Consider the following 21,880-nt stretch of genomic DNA (forward strand, 5'->3'; position numbering starts at 1 on the left):
GGCACCACACTACCAACAGTAAGTAACAATCCTGGTTTATTTTGCACTTTTCATATGACATTTTGCTCCTGATCATGAACCCTGGATTAGGGTGTATAGTAATGTAGAAACTGTATGCTTCTATGTACACATATAGAGTGAATTACAATCATATGATTTAAAACCAGAGTTTTGATCAAGTTTAGCCAAAACAACATTAAAACAAGGAGAAACCTTTGTTTCTTCTGAATACGCATAAAAAGCATATCATACATTTATAGAATGAAGAGGGTATAAACACCCATCCACGAGTTTACAATAGTGCGACTTCTCGCAATACATCCACCTAGACAGCCGATGAAAAATCAGTTTCAAATCCTCTTTGAACTTGCCCGCTAATTGCCACAACTCCTCCACTAGGACCTTATCAATGACATCGACCACAAATAGCGAGGCATTCTCAAACACAATATTTTTCCAATATTTTCCATATCTCCCACATCACCAGGGTCACGAGTGTCTACCGATTTTTCTTGAGTTTCTGCATGGGGCTCAGCGTCCCAACAGGCAATCATCCATCCCCACGTCTATTCGCTATTACCCAAGCCGACATCACTTCATACTAGATCGATCGTGCAAAGACGCAGGAAACCACCAGGTGGTCAATGCTTTCTTGTTCCTTGTCACAAAGCGGGCAAGCTTCCTGATGCGAAGTCCTCGGCTAGCTAGTCGATCAGAGGTCCAAAACCTATTAGGGAGGGCAAGCTCGGAGAAGAAATTGCATCGCAGGGGCCCTCCAGATTGGCAAGTGAGCGGATTAAGATCCCGAGGGTTCCCAAGTCTAGCGCACCGATTCCTAGACTCACTCATGAAGAACCACTGGGGAGATTGCGTCCCTCAATGAAAATTACTCTCCCAGCTTTGTGGACTCCAGATTTGGCCCCAAATCAAGCGGCCATGCCAGGTGCATGGTGTCATGAACTATCCTGGTGGCCCACACCCGAGGTCTGATCCTCTTGTAAGGGCGTGGGCTGAATTCCTGGAACCAAAATCCATGCAATCTCATGTCTTCCAAAAAGAACGACGATCTACCATCTTGGGATAGGAAATGGGAGTTTTGGGTGTGAAGACTTTTAGTCCTTTGATAGCGTGTTTGGTAGTTTAAGGGAAAGGGATTGGGAATTTATGAGAGGGAGTTGGCTGAGGGATTAGGCTTGGGAAGTGGCAAGTTAGTCCCAGTAATTTGGTATGGGGTGGGGTTATTTATGGGAATAATTTCCATGAACAAAGAAAATAAAGGGTAGGTTAGATGAGATGTGCTCCTATTTGGCATTGCATCTGCAGATCAGGGAGTAGTTAGCGTTGGCCGGTTAGTTTGGAGGAATTTTGTGGCGGGAGGTGGGCCACCAAATATGTAATGATATGTTTTTAGATGTCCAATTCCCATTCCTCCGCTGAATTACGAGGGTGCCCCGGGTAGAGATTAATGGGAGTTGGCCCTCCTAATTCCCTTCCCCTTCCCTTGCTAATTCCCAAACCCCTGAACCAATCAACATATTTTTAGTCTCACTAATCTTAAACTCCCATTCCCTACCCCCAACTCTCCCAACCAAACACGCTATGATTGTTTGGGGGTAACAACAGTTAAAGAGGGAATAGGGAGGGGAATTCATGTATTAAACTCCCTCAAATTACTTACCTGGGGGAGGCCTGGTAATTCAGATGGAGAAAGGGAATTAGCATTTAACTTCCATTCCCTTTCCCTTGGATTGCCAAACAAGCTGTAAGGTCTAGAGGTGTCAGTACCCCGTAGCCATAGCTAACGCACACCAATAACAATGTTCAACCATATGAAATTAGGGAGTCCAAGCGCACCAGTCCATTTGGGCAATTTTTCAACCATCTAAAAAATTAAGGAGAAACATGTTTTTTTGAAAAGGAGGATCACCCTGGCCTCTGCATCTGGGCGATGCATGCAACTATTTCATTAATTTTTCACAAAGACCTTATAAAGTAGTACATCAGGCAATCTGAAACGACCATCTTAGCAACAACGGTCGCTACTCCTATCCATTTGATGAAGGGATGCCGATAGTCCGAGCCTAATACCAAATAGACATCACACCAAAGCCTAACATCTAAAGCGGAGGCCCCAACCGAGCCACATACTGGGTTTGGGGTACAAACCGGTCCAACGCACTCTCATGTGTCATCGTCGTCATCTTCCATCAATCCATCTTCAGAGGAGAAACTAACGCACTGGCTTTGCCAGGCCCCTCTGCCATTGAAGCCACCATGACGCCAGACTCCTCCTGCGCGAGTCCATCTCTGTGCATCGGATGCCGAGTCTCCACTGCGCCACGCCGTCGAGATCCGCCGCCATCAATGAGTAAGATGAAGCACCGCTCCACTAAAGAAGCCGTCCACTGGTCCCTCGAGCTCATTTATACCTCCATGAATGACGGCCCCAAGGGGGAAACGACACCAGAGCACTGCCGTCATCCAATCTACTGATCTAGGGTCTCCCCCGAAGGTAGCGGATAGAGGTCTGGAGCTTCTCCATGGCAATGCCTTCAAGAAGATAATGACAGAAAAGAGTGCCGCCATCTCCGGTCTTGGCAACAAGACGAGGACTAGCTTTTCACTCGGATCTGCTCGACGAACCTCAATCTCGCATCATGCGCACAGACCACGACCGATCTACGTCGCCTCGGAGCGATCAAGCCACTATGGATCTCCGCCGCCTCAGATCCAGGGCACACTTCCGCTTGCCCGGGTGCCTCGTGCCACCCTCGTGCGCGAGAAGGAGAGTCTCCTCCGCCACCGCCATCAGCCGACGGGCTTAGCCCGACTGCTTCCTGCAGCGGCGACAGAGGGGAGGGATGGGAGGGGGAGTGATCGGCGACTAAGGTTGGGGCCCCTCAACCGCCTGTGCGGGGGGCGTTAGAGGGGAGAGGAAGGGAGGAAGCGGCGGGCGGCAGCGCTGCTGTGTGGCGGCGGCGACGCTGCTGCTAGGTTAGCTCGCGTAGGTTAGCGGCTATGAAGATTTATTAGAACGACACCTAAGGAGAAACATGTGCATCTATGAAATCTTCATGATTCTAAAGAAGCCTCTAATAGGCCAGTTTTCGGCCTCTTACCACAATTCTATAGAACTGGAACACCTTGCATTCCAAATTACGTTGGACCGACCAAATTGGCGGTCACAGCCACAATTACATTGTGAGGGAAATCTGATAGCCAGAGCCATTGTTCGATGCATCTACCTATAGTTGCCAACTCATGGGCAGGCTTGTTACAATCTCTTGGGCAGTGAACAATGCTCCACTTGTTAAAACTCGTTGGTAGGAGATATCTAGCCTCACGGAAGACAGCACCAAGGTTGGAGCCGTAATGCACCATGGAATTAATGGCTTGAGCAAGTCCAAGACAGTCTGTCTCAAAAATGACACGCCCCATACCATGCTCCACAGCTAAGTGTATGGCATGCAACAGCACAGTTGGTTCAGCATGCAGAGCTTCACTTATGTGCACAAGCCTTCCAGCAGCAGCAAACAACACCTCACCTGTATGATCTCGAGCCACATAGCCCCAACCCGTGGTCTGTTTAGCAACATCAAAAGCACTGTCAATATTGATTTTAACCTTATCCACCATCGGTTTACTCCACAGAGGTTTGCTCAGAATCTGCGCTTTCTTTTTTTTTGCATAAAAGACACACCATTCAGCAACATGCTTCTCCAAAAGGAAGCAGAACTCCTCAAGTGTAGCTCTCTTTTGCTTATGATTGCCTTCATTCCTCTCCGTCCACCACAACAACATAAAGCATATGATTCTCAGCTTCGTGTCCTCTGAAAGGGCAAATATGGTGGCGAGGATTTCGCTCGGTGACTGACATTGCAGCCGGTTTAACCGGGACGACTCCAGCTCATACACACGCCAAATCTTCTTGACCTCCTTACATCTGAAAAAAAGATGTCCGCCATCCTTTGGTAATCTATGGTAAAGGACACATCTAGTATCGAGTTTGATCCCAATCCATTCAATATTCCTCAGCATAGGGTGACTATTATGAGAGACTCTCCACAAAAAATGATACAATTTCCCGGGACATCTAATCTTCCAGAGGTTCTGCCACATTTTTCCATAAGTTGTATCACCGGCGGCACCCTCACCCTGCTGCCTAGGGGTGATGTCTACTACACAACCTTCTTCTTGTAGACGTTGTTGGGCCTCCAAGTGCAGAGGTTTGTAGGACAGTAGCAAATTTCCCTCAAGTGGATGACCTAAGGTTTATCAATCCATAGGAGGCGTAGGATGAAGATGGTCTCTCTCAAACAACCCTGTAACCAAATAACAAAGAGTCTCTTGTGTCCCCAACATACCCAGTACAATGGTAAATTGTATAGGTGCACTAGTTCGGTGAAGAGATGGTGATACAAGTGCAATATGGATGATAGATATGGGTATTTGTAATCTGAAAATATAAAAACAGCAAGGTAACTAATGATAAAAGTGAGCACAAACGGTATTGCAATGCTAGGAAATAAGGCCTAGGGTTCATACTTTCACTAGTGCAAGTTCTCTCAACAATAATAACATATTTGGATCATATAACTATCCCTCAACATGCAACAAAGAGTCACTCCAAAGTCACTAATAGAGGAGAACAAACGAAGAGATTATGGTAGGGTACGAAACCACCTCAAAGTTATCCTTTCTGATCGATCTATTCAAGAGTCCGTAGTAAAATAACATGAAGATATTCTTTCCGTTCAATCTATCATAGAGTTCGTACTAGAATAACACCTTAAGACACAAATCAACAAAAACCCTAATGTCACCTAGATACTCCAATGTCAGCTCAAGTATCCGTGGGTATGATTATACGATATGCATCACACAATCTCAGATTCATCTATTCAAACCAACACAAAGTACTTCAAAGAGTGCCCCAAAGTTTCTATCAGAGAGTCAAGACGAAAACGTGTGCCAACCCCTATGCATAGGTTCATGGGTGGAACCCGCAAGTTGATCACCAAAACATACATTGATACGTCTCCAACCTTTCTATAATTTTTGATTGCTCCATGCTATATTATCTTCTGTTTTGGACATTATTGGGCTTTATTATTCACTTTTATATTATTTTTGGGACTAACCTATTAACCGGAGGCCCAGCCCAGAATTGCTGTTTTTGCCTATTTCAGAGTTTCACAGAAAAAGAATATGAAACGGAGTCCAAACGGAATGAAACCTTCGGGAACGTGATTTATGGAACGAACAAGATCCAGGAGACTTGGACCCTACGTCAAGCAACCAATAGGGAGGCCACGAGGTAGGGGGCGCGCCTACCCCCCAGACGCGCTCTCTACCCTTGTGTCCCCCCTGTTGCTCCACCGACGTACTCCTTCCTCCTATATATACCTACATACCCCCAAACAATCAGATACAGAGCCAAAACCCTAATTCCACCGTCGTAACTTTCTGTATCCATGAGATCCCATCTTGGGGCCTGTTCCGGAGCTCCGCCGGAGGGGGCATCGATCACGGAGGGCTTCTACATCAACACCATAGCCTCTCCGATGATGTGTGAGTAGTTTACCTCAGACCTTCGGGTCCATAGTTATTAGCTAGATGGCTTCTTCTCTCTTTTTGGATCTCAATACAATGTTCTCCCCCTCTCTCGTGGAGATCTATTCGATGTAATCTTCTTTTTGCGGTGTGTTCGTTGAGACCGATGAATTGTGGGTTTATGATCAAGTTTATCTATGAAAAATATTTGATTCTTCTCTGAATTCTTTTATGTATGACTGGTTATATTTGCAAGTCTCTTCGAATTATCAGTTTGGTTTGGTCTACTAGATTGATCTTTCTTGCAATGGGAGAAGTGCTTAGCTTTGGGTTCAATCTTGCGGTGTCCTTTCCCACTGGCAGTAGGGGCAGCAAGGCACATATTGTATTGTTCCCATCGAGGATAACAAGATGGGGTTTTTATCATATTGCATGAATTTATCCCTCTACGTCATGTCATCTTGCTTAAAGCATTACCCTGTTCTTATGAACTTAATACTCTAGATGCATGCTGGATAGCGGTCGATGTGTGGAGTAATAGTAGTAGATGCAGGCAGGAGTCGGTCTACTTGTCTCGAGCGTGATGCCTATATACATGATCATACCTAGATATTCTCATAACTATGCTCAATTTTGTCAATTGCTCAACAGTAATTTGTTCACCCACCGTAAAATACTGATGCTCTTGAGAGAAGCCACTAGTGAAACATATGGCCCCCGGGTCTATCTTCCATCATATTAATCTTCCAACACTTAGTTATTTTCATTGACTTTTATTTTACCTTGCATCTTTATCATAAAAATACCAAAAATATTATCTTATCATATCTATCAGATCTCACTCTCGTAAGTGACCGTGTAGGGATTGACAACCCCTCATCGCGTTGGTTGCGATGATTTATTTGTTTTGTGTAGGTGCGAGGGACTCGCGCGTAGCCTCCTACTGGATTGATACCTTGGTTCTCAAAAACTAAGGAAAATACTTACACTACTTTGCTGCATCACCCTTTCCTCTTCAAGGGAAAACCAACGCGGTGCTCAAGAGGTAGCAAGAAGGATTTCTGGCGCCGTTGCCGGGGAGGTATACGCAAAAGTCAACATACCAAGTACCCATCACAAACCCTTATCTTACGCATTACATTATTTGCCATTTGCCTCTCATTTTCCTCTCCCCCACTTCACCCTTGCCGTTTTATTCGCCCTCTCTCTCTATCCTCCCTATCTTTCTCTATTAGCCTCTTTTTGCCCGTTCCTCGTTTGCTTGTGTGTTGGATTGCTTGCTTGTCACGATGGCTCAAGATAACACTAAATTGTGTGACTTTACCAATACCAACAACAATGATTTTATTAGCACTCTGATTGCTCCTCTTACCGATGCTGAATCTTGTGAAATTAATGCCGCCTTCCTGAATCTTGTCATGAAAGATCCGTTTTCCGGCCTTCCTAGTGAAGATGCCGCTACCCATCTAAATAGCTTCGTTGATTTATATGATATGCAAAAGAAGAAAGATGTGGACAATGATATTGTTAAATTGAAGCTATTTCCTTTTTCGCTTAGAGATCGTGCTAAAGCTTGGTTTTCGTCTTTGCCTAAAGATAGTATTGATTCTTGGAACAAGTGCAAAGATGCTTTTATCTCTAAGTATTTTCCTCCCGCTAAGATCATCTCCCTTAGAAATGATATTTTGAATTTTAAGCAACTTTATCATGAACATGTTGCACAAGCTTGGGAGAGGACGAAATTAATGATACATAATTGAACAACACATGGTTTGAATTTATGGATGATTATACAAATTTTTTATGCCGGATTGAATTTTGCTTCTAGAAATCTTTTAGATTCGGCCGTGGGAGGCACTTATATGGAAATCACTTTTGGAGAAGCTACTAAACTCCTAGATAATATTATGGCTAATTATTCTCAATGGCACACTGAAAGATCTACTAATAAAAAAGTGTATGCGATAGAAGAAACTAATGTTTTGAGTGGAAAGTTGGAAGAACTTATGAAATTATTTGCTACTAAGAGTGTTTCTTTTGATCCTAATGATATGCCTTTGTCTACTTTTATTGAGAATAATAATGAATCTATGGATGTGAATTTTTTTGGTAGAATTTTTTTTGGTAACAACACGCATAGAGGAAACTTTAACCCTAGGCCTTATCCTAGTAATTCCTCTAATAATTATGGTAATTCCTACAACAATTCTTATGGAAATTTTAATAAGATTCCCTCTGAATTTGAGATTAGTGTTAAGGAATTTATGAATTCACAAAATAATTTCAATGCTTTGCTTGAAGAGAAACTGCTTAAAGTTGATGATTTGGCTAGGAACGTTGATAGAATTTCTCTTGATGTTGATTCTTTAAAACTTAGATCTATTCCACCTAAGCATGATATCAATGAGTCTCTCAAAGCCATGAGAATTTCCATTGATGAGTGCAAAGAAAGAACCGCTAGGATGCGTGCTAAGAAAGATTCCTTTATAAGAGCGTGTTCTTCTAGTTTCCATGGTAATAAAGATGAAGATCTAAAAGTTATTGATGTGTCCCCTATTAAATCTTTGTTTTGCAATATGAATCTTGATAATGGTGGGACTGAATATGATCCACCTTTACCTAGAAGGCGTTCCAAAAATTCGGAGTTTTTAGATCTTGATGCTAAATTTGATAAAAGTGGGATTGGAGAGATCAAAACTCTAGATGTTAATGAACCTACTATTTTGGATTTCAAGGAATTTAATTATGATAGCTGCTCTTTGATAGATTGTATTTCCTTGTTGCAATTCATGCTAAATTCTCCTTATGCTTATAGTCAAAATAAAGCTTTTACCAAACATATCGTTGATGCTTTGATGCAATCTTATGAAGAAAAACTTGAGTTGGAAGTTTCTATCCCTAGAAAACTTTATGATGAGTGGGAACCAACTATTAAAATTAAAATTAAAGATCATGAATGCTATGCTTTGTGTGATTTTGGTGCTAGTGTTTCCACGATTCCAAAGACTTTGTGTGATTTGTTAGGTTTCCGTGATTTTGATGATTGCTCTTTAAACTTGCACCTTGCGGATTCCAATATTAAGAAACCTATGGGAAGAATTAATGATGTTCTTATTGTTGCAAATAGGAAGTATGTGCCCGTAGATTTTATTGTTCTTGACATAGATTGCAATCCTTCATGTCCTATTATTTTTGGTAGACCTTTCGTTAGAATGATTGCTGCAATTATTGATATGAAGGAAGGAAATATTAGATTCCAATTTCCGTTAAGGAAAGGTATGTAACACTTTCCTAGAAAGAAAATTAAATTACCTTATGAATCTATTATGAGAGCCACTTATGGATTGCCTACCAAAGATGGCAATACCTATCTTTATCCTTGCTTTTTATGCCTAGCTAGGGGCGTTAAACGCTAGCGCTTGTTGGGAGGCAACCCAATTTTATTTTTATTCCTTGCTTTTTGCTCCTGTTTAGTAATAAATAATTTATCTAGCCTCTGTTTTGGTTGTGTTTTTTGTGTTTAATTATTGTTTGTGCCAAGTAGAACCGTTGGGAAGACTTGGGGAAAGTCTTGTTAATCTTGCTGTAAAAACAGAAACTTTAGCGCTCACGATAACTGCTGCCATTTTTATTTGGAAATTTCTATTTAGTTCATTATTTTTGAAGATGATTAATAGATAAATTCCTCCCGTCCAGAAATTTATTTTAGAATTTTTGGGGTTCCATATCTTGCGCTAGCTACAGATTACTACAGACTGTTCTGTTTTTGGCAGATTCTGTTTTTCATGTGTTGTTTGCTTATTTTGATGAATCTATGGCTAGTAAAGTAATTTATAAACCATAGAGAAGTTGGAATACAGTAGGTTTAACACCAATATAAATAAAGAATGAGTTCATTACAGTACCTTGAAGTGGTCTTTTGTTTTCTTTCGCTAACGGGGCTCACGAGATTTTCTACTTTAAGTTTTGTGTTGTGAAGTTTTCAAGTTTTGGGTAAGGATTTGATGGATTATGGAACAAGGAGTGGCAAGAGCCTAAGCTTGGGGATGCCCATGGCACCCCCAAGATAATCGAAGGACACCTAAAAGCCAAAGATTGGGGATGCCCCGGAAGGCATCCACTCTTTCGTCTACTTCTATCGGTAACTTTACTTGGAGCTATATTTTTATTCACCACATGATATGTGTTTGGCTTGGAGCGTCTTGTATTATTTGAGTATTTATTTGTTAGTTTTCCACAATCATCCTTGCTGCACACACCTTTTTTGAGAGATACACACATGATTTGGAAATTATTAGAATATTATATGTGCTTCACTTATATCTTTTGAGTTATATAGTTTTGCTCTAGTACTTCACTTATATCTTTTAGAGCACGGTGGTGGATTTGTTTTATAGAAACTATTGATCTCTCATGCTTCACTTAGATTATTTTGAGAGTCTTAAATGACATGGTAATTTGCTTAAATAATCCTAATATGCTAGGTATACAAGATTAGTAAAAACTTTCTTATGAGTGTGTTGAATACTAAGAGAAGTTTGATGCTTGATGATTGTTTTGAGATATAAAGATGGTGATATTAGAGTCATTATAGTTGAGTAGTTGTGAATTTGAGAGATACTTGTGTAAAAGTTTGTGATTCCCATAGCATGCACGTATGGTGAACCTTTATGTGATGAAGTCGGAGCATGATTTATTTATTGATTGTTCCTTATGAGTGGCGGTCGGGGACGGGCGATGGTCTTTTCCTACCAATCTATCCCCCTAGGAGCATGCGCTTAATACTTTGCTTTGATAACTTGTAGATTTTTGCAATAAGTATGTGAGTTCTTTATGACTAATGTTGAGTCCATGGATTATACGCACTCTCACCCTTCCACCATTGCTAGCCTCTCTAATACCGCACACCTTTCGCCGGTATCATACACCCACCATATACCTTTCTCAAAACAGCCACCATACCTACCTATCATGGCATTTCCATAGCCATTCCGAGATATATTGCCATGCAACTTACCACCGTTCCATTTATTATGACACACTTCATCATTGTCATATTGCTTTGCATGATCATGTAGTTGACATTGTATTTGTGGCAAAGCCACCGTTCATAATTCTTTCATACATGTCACTCATGAGTCATTGCATATCCCGGTACACCGCCGGAGGCGTTCATATAGAGTCATATCTTGTTCTAAGTATCGAGTTGTAATTCTTGAGTTGTAAGAAAATAAAAGTGTGATGATCATCATTATTAGAGCATTGCCCAGTGAGGGAAGGATGATGGAGACTATGATTCCCCCACAAGTCGGGATGAGACTCCGGACGAAAAAAAGAGGCCATAAAAAGGGAGAAAAGGCCCAAATAAAAAAACACGAGAGAAAAAGAGAGAAGGGACAATGCTACTATCCTTTTACCACACTTGTGCTTCAAAGTAGCACCATGATCTTCATGATAGAGAGTCTCCTATGATATCAGTTTCATATACTAGTGGGAATTTTTCATTATAGAACTTGGCTTGCATATTCCAATGATGGGCTTCCTCAAAATGCCCTAGGTCTTCGTGAACAAGCGAGTTGGATGCACACCCACTTAGTTTCTTTTTGAGCTTTAATATACTTATAGCTTTAGTGCATCTGTTGCATGGCAGTCCCTACTCACTCACATTGATATCTATTGATGGACATCTCCATAGCCCGTTGATACGCCTAGTTGATGTGAGACTATCTTCTCCCTTTTGTCTTCTCCACAACAACCATTCTATTCCACCTATAGTGCTATGTCCATGGCTCACGCTCATGTATTGCGTGAAGATTGAAAAAAGTTTGAGAATGTCAAAAGTATGAAACAATTGCTTGGCTTGTCATCGGGGTTGTGCATGATTTAAATACTTTGTGTGGTGAAGATAGAGCATAGCCATACTATATGATTTTGTAGGGATAACTTTCTTTGGCCATGTTATTTTGAGGAGACATAATTGCTTAGTTAGTATGCTTGAAGTATTATTATTTTTATGTCAATATTAAACTTTTGTCTTGAATCTTTAGGATCTGAATATTCATACCACAATTAAGAAGAATTACATTGAAATTATGCCTAGTAGCATTACACATCAAATATTCTGTTTTTATCATTTACCTACTCGAGGACGAGCAGGAATTAAGCTTGGGGATGCTTGATACGTCTCCAACGTATCTATAATTTTTGATTGCTCCATGCTATATTATCTTCTGTTCTGGACATTATTGGGCTTTATTATTCACTTTTATATTATTTTTGGGACTAACCTATAACCGGTGGCCCATCCCAGAATTGCTGTTTTTTTTGCCTATTTCAGAGTTTCGTAGAAAAAGAATATCAAATGGAGTGCAAATGGGATGAAACCTTCGGGAACATGATTTGTGGAACGAACAAGATCAAAGAGACTTGGACCCTACATCAAGCAACCAATAGGGAGGCCACGAGGTAGGGGGGCGCGCCTACCCCCCTAGGCACGCCCTCCACCCTCGTGGGCCCCCTGTTGCTCCACCGACGTACTCCTTCCTCCTATATATACCTACGTACCCCCAAACAACCAGATACGGAGCCAAAACCCTAATTCCACCGCCGTAACTTTTTGTATCCACGAGATCCCATATTGGGGCCTGTTCCGAAGCTCCGCCGGAGGGGGCATCGATCACGGAGGGCTTCTACATCAACACCATAGCCTCTCTGATGATGTGTGAGTAGTTTACCTCAGACCTTCGGGTCCATAGTTATTAGCTAGATGGCTTCTTCTCTCTTTTTGGATCTCAATACAATGTTCCCCCCCTCTCTTGTGGAGATCTATTCGATGTAATCTTCTTTTTGCGGTGTGTTTGTTGAGACCGATGAATTGTGGGTTTATGATCAAGTTTATCCATGAACAATATTTGATTCTTCTCTGAATTCTTTTATGTCTGATTGGTTATCTTTGCAAGTCTCTTTGAATTATCAGTTATGTTTGGCCTACTAGATTGATCTTTCTTGCAATGGGAGAAGTGCTTAGCTTTGGGTTCAATCTTGCGGTGTCCTTTCCCAGTGACAGTAGGGGCAGCAAGGCACGTATTGTATTGTTGCCATCGAGGATAACAAGATGTTTTTTTATCATATTGCATGAATTTATCCCTCTACATCATGTCATCTTGCTTAAAGCGTTACTCTGTTCTTATGAACTTAATACTCTAGATGCATGCTGGATAGCGGTCGATGTGTGGAGTAATAGTATTAGATGCAGGCAGGAGTCGGTCTACTTGTATCGGACGTGATGACTATATACATGATCATACCTAGATATTCTCATAACTATGCTCAATTATGTCAATTACTCAACAGTAATTTGTTCACCCACCGTAAAATACTTATGCTCTTGAGAGAATCCACTAGTGAAACCTATGGCCCCCAGGTCTACCTTCCATCATATTAATCTTCCAACACTTAGTTATTTTCATTGCCTTTTATTTTACCTTGTATCTTTATCATAAAAATACCAAAAATATTATCTTATCATATCTATCAGATCTCACTCTTGTAAGTGACCGTGTAGGGATTGACAACCCCTTATCGCGTTGGTCGCGAGGATTTATTTGTTTTGTGTAGGTGCGAGGGACTCGCGTGTAGCCTCCTACCGGATTGATATATTGGTTCTCAAAAACTGAGGGAAATACTTATGCTACTTTGCTGCATCACCCTTTCCTCTTCAAGGGAAAACCAATGCAGTGCTCAAGAGGTAGCATACATCAAGTGGATCAATAGAATACCCCATTGTCACCACGGGTATCCCACGCAAGACATACATCAAGTGTTCTCAAATCCTTAAAGACTCAATCCGATAAGATAACTTCAAAGGGAAAACTCAATCCATTACAAGAGAGTAGAGGGGGGAGAAAACATCATAAGATCCAACTATAATAGCAAAGCTCGTAATACATCAAGATCGTATCATCTCAAGAACACGAGAGAGAGAGATCAAACACATAGCTACTGGTACATACCCTCAGCCCCGAGGGAGAACTACTCCCTCCTCGTCATGGAGAGCACCGGGATGATGAAGATGGCCACCGAAGAGGGATTCCCCCTCCGGTAGGGTGCCAGAATGGGTCTAGGTTGGTTTTCGGTGGCTACGAAGGCTTCTGGTGGCGGAACTCACGATCTATTGTGCTCCCCAAAGTTTTTAGGGTATATTGGTATATATAGGAGGAAGAAGTACGTCGGTGGATCTCCGGCTGTCCACGAGGCAGGGGGTGCGCCCAGGGGGGTGGGTGCGTCCCCCACCCTCGTTGGCAGCTCGGGACTCTCCTGGTCCATCTCCGATACTCCATGGGCTTATTATGGTCCAAAAATAAGTTCAGTGAAGTTTCAGGCGATACTCTAAAACATGGAAAAAAACAGAAACTGGCACTGGGCTCTAGGTTAATAGGTTAGACCCAAAAATCATATAAAATAGCATATAAACGCATATAAAACATCCAAGGTTGATAATATAATAGCATGGAACAATCAAAAATTATAGATACGTTGGAGACGTATCAGCATCCCCAAGCTTAATTCCTGCTTGTCCTCGAGTAGGTAAATGATAAAAATAGAAATTTTGATGTGGAATGCTACCCAACATATTTCTCTATGTAATTCTTCTTTATTTTGGCAAGAATATTCAGATCCATAAGATTCAAGAATTTTTTTTAATATTGACATAAAAATAATAATACTTCAAGCATACTAACAAAGTAATCATGTCTTCTCAAAATAACATGGCCAAAGAAAGCTATCCCTATAAAATCATATAGTCTAGCTATGCTCCATCTTCACCACACAATGTATTTAAATCATGCACAACCCCGATGACAAGCCCAACAATTGTTTCATACTTTTAATGTTCTCAAACTTTTTCAATCTTCACGCAATATATGAGCGTGAGCCATGGATATAGCACTATATGTGGAATAGAAGGGTGGTTGTGGAGAAGACAAAAAGGGAGAAGATAGTCTCACATCAACTAGGCGTATTAACGGGCTATGGAGATGCCAATCAACATATATCAATGTGAGTGAGTAGGCATTGCCATGCAACGGATTCACAAGAGCTATAAGTGTATGAAAGCTCAAAAAGAAACTAAGTGGGTGTGCATCCAACTCGCTTGCTCACGAAGACCTAGGGCATTTTGAGAAAGCCCATCATTGGAATATACAAGCCAAGTTCTATAATGAAAGATTCCCACTAGTATATGAAAGTGATAACATAGGAGACTCTCTATCATGAAGATCATGGTGCTACTTTGAAGCACAAGTGTGGTAAAAGGATAGCTGCATTGTCCCTTCTCTCTTTTTCTCTCATTTTTTTATTTGGGCCTTTTCTATTTTTTTATGGCCTCTCTTTTTAGCCTGGAGTCTCATCCCGACTTGTGGGGGAATCATAGTCTCCATCATCCTTTCCTCACTTGGGACAATGCTCTAAAATGATGATCATCACACTTTTATTTACTTACAACTCAACAATTACAACTCAATACTTAGGACAAAATATGGCTCTTATGTCAATGCCTTCGGCGGTGTACCGGGATGGGCAATGAATCATGAGTGACATGTATGAAGATTTATGAATGATGGCTTTGCCACAAATATGATATCAACTACATGATCATGCAAGCAATATGATAATGATGAAGCATGTCATAATAGACGGAACGATGGTAAGTTGCATGGCGATATATCTCGGAATGGCTATGGAAATGCCATGATAGGTAGGTATGGTGGCTCTTTTGAGAGGGTATATGGTGGGTTTAAGGTACCGGCAAAAGTTGAGCGGTACTAGAGAGGCTAGCAGTGGTGGAAGGGTGAGAGTGCGTATAATCCATGGACTCAACATTAGTCATAAAGAACTCACATACTTATTGCAAAAATCTATTAGTTATTGAAACAAAGTATTACGCGCATGCTCCATGGGGGATAGATTGGTAGGAAAAGACCATCGCTCATCCCCGACCGCCACTCATAAGGAAGACAATCAATAAATAAGTCATGCTCCGACTTCATCACATAACGGTTCACCATACGTGCATGCTACGGGAATCACAAACTTCAACACAAGTATTTATCAAATTCATAAACACCCAACTAGCATGACTCTAATATCACCATCTTCATATCTCAAAACAATCATCGAGTATCAAACTTCTCATAGTATTCAATGCACTTTATATGAAAGTTTTTATTATACCAATCTTGGATGCCCATCATATTAGGACTAAATTCATAACCAAAGCAAATTAGAATGCTATTTAGGACTCTCGAAATAATATAAGTGACGCATGAGAGTTCATCTATTTCTATAAAATAAAACCACCACCGTGCTCTAGAAAGATATAAGTGAAGCACTAGAGCAAGAGCAAACTACTCCGAAAGATATAAGTGAAGATCAATGAGTAGTCAAATAATTCTGCAACTATGTGAAGACTCTCTAACATTTCATAATTTCAGATCTTGGTATTTTATTCAAACAGCAAGCAAAACAAAAGAAAATAAAATGACGCTCCAAGCAAAACACATATCATGTGGTGAATAAAAATATAGCTCCAAGTAAAGTTACCGATGAACGAAGACGAAAGAGGGGATGCCTTCCGGGGCATCCCCAAGCTTAGGCTTTTGGTTGTACTTGAATATTACCTTGGGGTACCTTGGGCATCCCCAAGATTAGGCTCTTGCCACTCCTTGTTCCATAATCCATCGAATCTTTACCCAAAACTTGAAAACTTCACAACACAAAACTTAACAGAAAACTCGTAAGCTCCGTTAGTATAAGAAAATAAATCACCACTTAGGTACTGTTGTGAACGCATTCTAAATTCATATTGGTGTAATATCTACTGTATTCCAACTCATCTATGGTTCATACCCTCCGATACTACTCATAGATTCATCAAAATAAGCAAACAACACATAGAAAACAGAATCTGTCAAAAACAGAACAATCTGTAGTAATATGGATCAAACGTATACTTGTGTAAATCATAAAATTCTAAAATAAATTGTTGGACCTGAGTAATTTGTCTATTAATACTCTTCCAAAATAATTAACTTAATAGCACTCTCCAGTAAAAAATGGCAGCAATTCTCGTGAGTGCTAAAGTTTTTGTTTTTTACAGCAAGATCAACAAGACTTTCCCCAAGTCTTCCCAAAGGTTCTACTTGGCACAAACACTAATTAAAACATAAAACCACATATAACCAGAGGCTAGATATATTATTTATCACTAAACAGGAGCAAAAATGAAGGGACAAAAATAAAATTGGGTTGCCTCCCAACAAGCGCCATCGTTTAACGCCCCCAGATAGGCATGATGATTTCAATGATGCTCACATAAAAGATAAGAATTGTAACATAAAGAGAGCATCATGAAGAACATGACTAGAAAATTTAAGTCTAACCAACTTCCTATGCATAAGGATTTTGTGAGCAAACAACTTATAGGAACAATAATCAACTAGCATAGGAAGGCAAAACAAGCATAACTTTAAAACTTTAAGCACATAGAGAGGAAACTTGATATTATTGCAATTACTACAAGCATATGTTCCTCCCTCATAATAATTTTCAGTAGCATCATGAATGAATTCAACAATATAACTATCACATAAAGAATTCTTTTCATGATCTACAAGCATATAATTTTTATTACTCTCCACATAAGCAAATTTATTGTCATGGATAATAGTGGGAGCAAACTCAACAAAATAACTATCATGTGAGGCATAATCCAATTGAAAACTAAAATCATGATGACAAGTTTCATGGATATCATTATTCTTTATAGCATAGAAGTCATCACAATAATCATCATAGATAGAAACTTTGTTCTCATAATCAATTGGAACCTCTTCTGAAATAGTGGATTCATCACAAAATAAAGTCATGACCTCTCCAAATCCACTTTCATCAATATAATCATCATAAATAGGAGGCATGCTTTCATCATAATAAATTTGCTCATCAAAACTTGGGGGACAAAAATATCATCTTCATCAAACATAGCTTCCCCAAGCTTGTGGCTTTGCATATCATTAGCATCACGGATATTCAAAGAATTAATACTAACAACATTGCAATCATGCTCATCATTCAAAGATTTAGTGCCAAACATTCTAATGCATTCTTCTTCTAACACTTTGGCAAAATTTGCCTTTCCATCATACTCATGAAAGATATTAAAAAGATGAAGCGTATGAGACAAACTCAATTCCATTTTTAGTTTTCTTTTATAAACTAAACTAGTGCTAAAACAAGAAACAAAAAGATTCAATTGCAATATCTCAAGATATACCTTCAAGCGCTAACCTCCCCAGCAATGGCGCCAGAAAAGAGCTTGATGTCTACTACACAACCTTCTTCTTGTAGACATTGTTGGGCCTCCAAGTGCAGAGGTTTGTAGGACAGTAGCAAATTTCCCTCAAGTGGATGACATAAGGTTTATCAATCCGTAGGAGGCGTAGGATGAAGATGGTCTCTCTCAAATAACTCTGCAACCAAATAACAAAGAGTCTCTTGTGTCCCCAACACACCCAATACAATGGTAAATTGTATAGGTGCACTAGTTCGGTGAAGAGATGGTGATACAAGTGCAATATGGATGATAGATATGGGTATTTGTAATCTGAAAATATAAGAACAGCAAGGTAACTAATAATAAAAGTGAGCACAAACGGTATTGCAATGCTAGGAAATAAGGCCTAGGGTTCATACTTTCACTAGTGCAAGTTCTCTCAACAATAATAACATAATTGGATCATATAACTATCCCTCAACATGCAACAAAGAGCCACTCCAAAGGCACTAATAGCGGAGAACAAACGAAGAGATTATGGTAGGGTACGAAACCACCTCAAAGTTATCCTTTCTGATCGATTTATTCAAGAGTCCGTAGTAAAATAACATGAAGATATTCTTTCCGTTCAATCTATCATAGAGTTCGTACTAGAATAACACCTTAAGACACAAATCAACAAAAACCCTAATGTCACCTAGATACTCCAATGTCACCTCAAGTATCCGTGGGTATGATTATACGATATGCATCACACAATCTCAGATTCATCTATTCAAACCAACACAAAGTACTTCAAAGAGTGCCCCAAAGTTTCTACAGGAGAGTCAAGACGAAAACGTGTGCCAAACCCTATGCATAGGTTCATGGGCGGAACCCACAAGTTGATCACCAAAACATACATCAAGTGGATCAATAGAATACCCCATTGTCACCACGGGTATCCCTCACAAGACATATATCAAGTGTTCTCAAATCCTTAAAGACTCAATCCGATAAGATAACTTCAAAGGGAAAACTCAATCCATTACAAGAGAGTAGAGGGGGGGGGGGGCGAAAACATCATAAGATCCAACTATAATAGCAAAGCTCGCGATACATCAAGTTCGTATCACCTCAAGAACACGAGAGAGAAATCAAATACATAGCTACTGGTGCATACCCTCAGCCCTGAGGGAGAACTACTCCCTCCTCGTCATGGAGAGCACCGGGATGATGAAGATGGCCACCGGAGATGGATTCCCCCTCCGACAGGGTGCCGGAACGGGTCTAGATTGGTTTTCGGTGGCTACAGAGGCTTCTGGCGGCGGAACTTCCTATCTATTATGCTCCCCAAAGTTTTTAGGGTATATGGGTATATATAGGAGGAAGAAGTACGTCGGTGGATCTCCCTGCTATCCACGAGGCAGGGGGCGCGCCCCCACCCTCATGGGAAGCCCGGGACTCTCCTGGTTCATCTCCGATACTCCGTGGGCTTCTTCTAGTCCAAAAATAAGTTCCGTGAAGTTTCAGGTCAATTGAACTCTGTCTGATTTTCCTTTTCTACGATACTCTAAAACAAGGAAAAAACAAAAACTGGCACTGGGCTCTAGGTTAATAGGTTAGACCCAAAAATCATATAAAATAGCATATAAATGCATACAAAACATCCAAGGTTGATAATATAATAGCATGGAACAATAAAAAATTATAGATACGTTGGAGACGTATCAGGGGGCCATCCGTTTCTTCATGTCAAGGTGAACTCTGTACGCAGACCTCACTGAAAATAAGCCCTTGCTATCGAATTGCCAAGCCAAAAAGTCCTCATGTTGCTCAAAAATTGGAATCTTTAGTACTATATCAGTCTCTTCCGGATTGAACATTTGTCTAACCAACAGCTCATCCCAGGAGTGTGTATACGGGTCGATAAGCTCTGAGATTTTATTCAGGATGGTATTGTGATGGGGAGACCTTGGGAACCGAACAACACCAGTAGGGAGCAAGGGGTCCTGCCAGATCCGGATATGCTCACCCGAACCCACCCTCCACACCATCCCCTCCTTCACGATGGACACCCCTTGAAGGATGCTCTGACAAACATAACTGATGCCCAGGGTCGCTGTAGCTGCAAAAATGTCGCCGTCCGGGTAGTATTTAGCACGTAGAACACGAGCATAGAGCGAGTCCGGTGCCTGGATCAGCCTCCAAACTTGGCGAGACAACATTGCAATATTGAATGCGTGTAGATCCCTAAACCCAAGCCCTCCCTGTTATTTCGGATGGGTCATCTTCTCCCAGCCAACCCAGTGATGTTTATGCTCATCTCTTGGTTATCCCACCAAAAACGGCAGATCATGTGGCTAATACTCTCACACAAGGACTTTGCCAGATCAAAACAGGCCATGGCATAGGCTGGAATTGCTTGGGTAACCATTTTTATTAGGATTTCCTTACCCTTCTTTGACAAAATCTTGATTTTATAACCCTGAAGTAGGTCCCGGATTCTATCTCGGAGGCATTCAAAAGCAGGCCTGACGAGCCTTGCCCACATAGCGAGGCAGCCCCAAATACTTGCCCTGTTGACCTTCGTTCTGTAGGCCGAGAAGATGCAGTAAGGTTTGTTACCTAAGCTGCGGCGTGTTCTTGCTGAAGAGCACGGAAGACTTTTCCCGATTAATAATTTGGCCCAACCCCTTCTCATATACTTCAAGAATTTCATTCACTATGGACACACTCTCTTCGGTGGCCTCCAACAACAGCAAGGAATCATCAGCGAAAAGCAGGTGTGTGACGGTAGGGGCCTCAGGTGCTACTTTGATGCCTCTAATCGAACCCATGGATTCTTCATGATCAAGCAAAGCGGAGAAACCCTCAACACAAATAAGAAATAAGTATGGAGAAATTGGGTCTCCCTGCCTCAAACCTTGTCCTGGAATAACTGTCTCGGTACAAGACCCATTTACCTTAAATCTGTAGCGTACAGTACGCATACACTTGCTGATTTGTTCCACAAAGGCATTATCAAAACCCAACCGTGTCATGATCTTCTGCATAAAATCCCAGTTCACCCTGTCGTAGGCTTTACTCATATCAAGTTCGAGTGCCGCATAGCTAGTGGCTCCAGTTCTCTTTCTCTTCAAAAAGTGTATCATCTCATAAGCCAAAATAGTGTTATCGGAAATGAGCCTGCCGGGCACGAACACACTCTGGTTTGGTGATACGATATCTCCCAGTATGCACTTCAGTCTGTTGGCCAAAACCTTGGACACGAGCTTATACACAACATTACAGAGGCTAATAGGGCGTAGATCCTTCAATCTTTTTGGGTTCTGGACCTTTGGGATAAGCATCACAAGGGTGTCATTCCATCCCTCCGGAATACTGCCGGCTCGTAATACTTGTAAAACCTCGCGCACAACAACATCATCACCAATCAACTGCCAATAGTGCTTATAGAAGATCGCTGGTAAGCCATCAACGCCCGGTGCTTTGAGATCACCAATGTTATCTAGAGCCTTCTTAACCTCCTCTGTAGTAAAATCCGCCGTTAAGTACTCGTTCATTTGGGCAGAGACTTTTGGTGCTATGTTATTTAGAATTACTGCAGCGTCAGCATCTGCCATGGCGGTAAATAAGCTAGAAAAATAATTAGTAATGAGGGCCTTCAAGCCCTCCTCCCCAGTCACCACCACCCCGTCCTCCCTCACCAGCTTGGTTATGGTATTTTTCCGCCTCTGTTCAGACGCATACACCTGGAAATATTTAGTGTTGCAGTCTCCTTTAGACAACCAATCAGCATGTGCCCTTTGCCGGCTTGCCACATCAATCTGTTCCTCAAGTCTCTCAAGCTTGTATTTGACTGTTAGCTCCTTCTGAATCATATTCTGTGACAAAGGTAGCCGCCGGATCTCCTCTAGTTCCAGTTTCAGAATCCTTGCTCGTTTTTGTAAATCACCCAAAACATCCCGACTCCATACATGTAATGCGTTATTGACGGCTGCAAGTCTTCTA

The 21,880-nt window shown here is 41.2% G+C and overlaps 1 pseudogene; it reads right to left on the reverse strand.

The window, feature by feature from the left end:
- Positions 1-1,504: 1,504 nt before the first annotated feature.
- Positions 1,505-21,750, reverse strand: LOC123129473 (uncharacterized; annotated as a pseudogene).
- Positions 21,751-21,880: the final 130 nt, after the last annotated feature.

Source organism: Triticum aestivum, chromosome 6A, assembly GCF_018294505.1.
Source record: "Triticum aestivum cultivar Chinese Spring chromosome 6A, IWGSC CS RefSeq v2.1, whole genome shotgun sequence".
Classification (NCBI taxonomy): Eukaryota; Viridiplantae; Streptophyta; class Magnoliopsida; order Poales; family Poaceae; genus Triticum; species Triticum aestivum.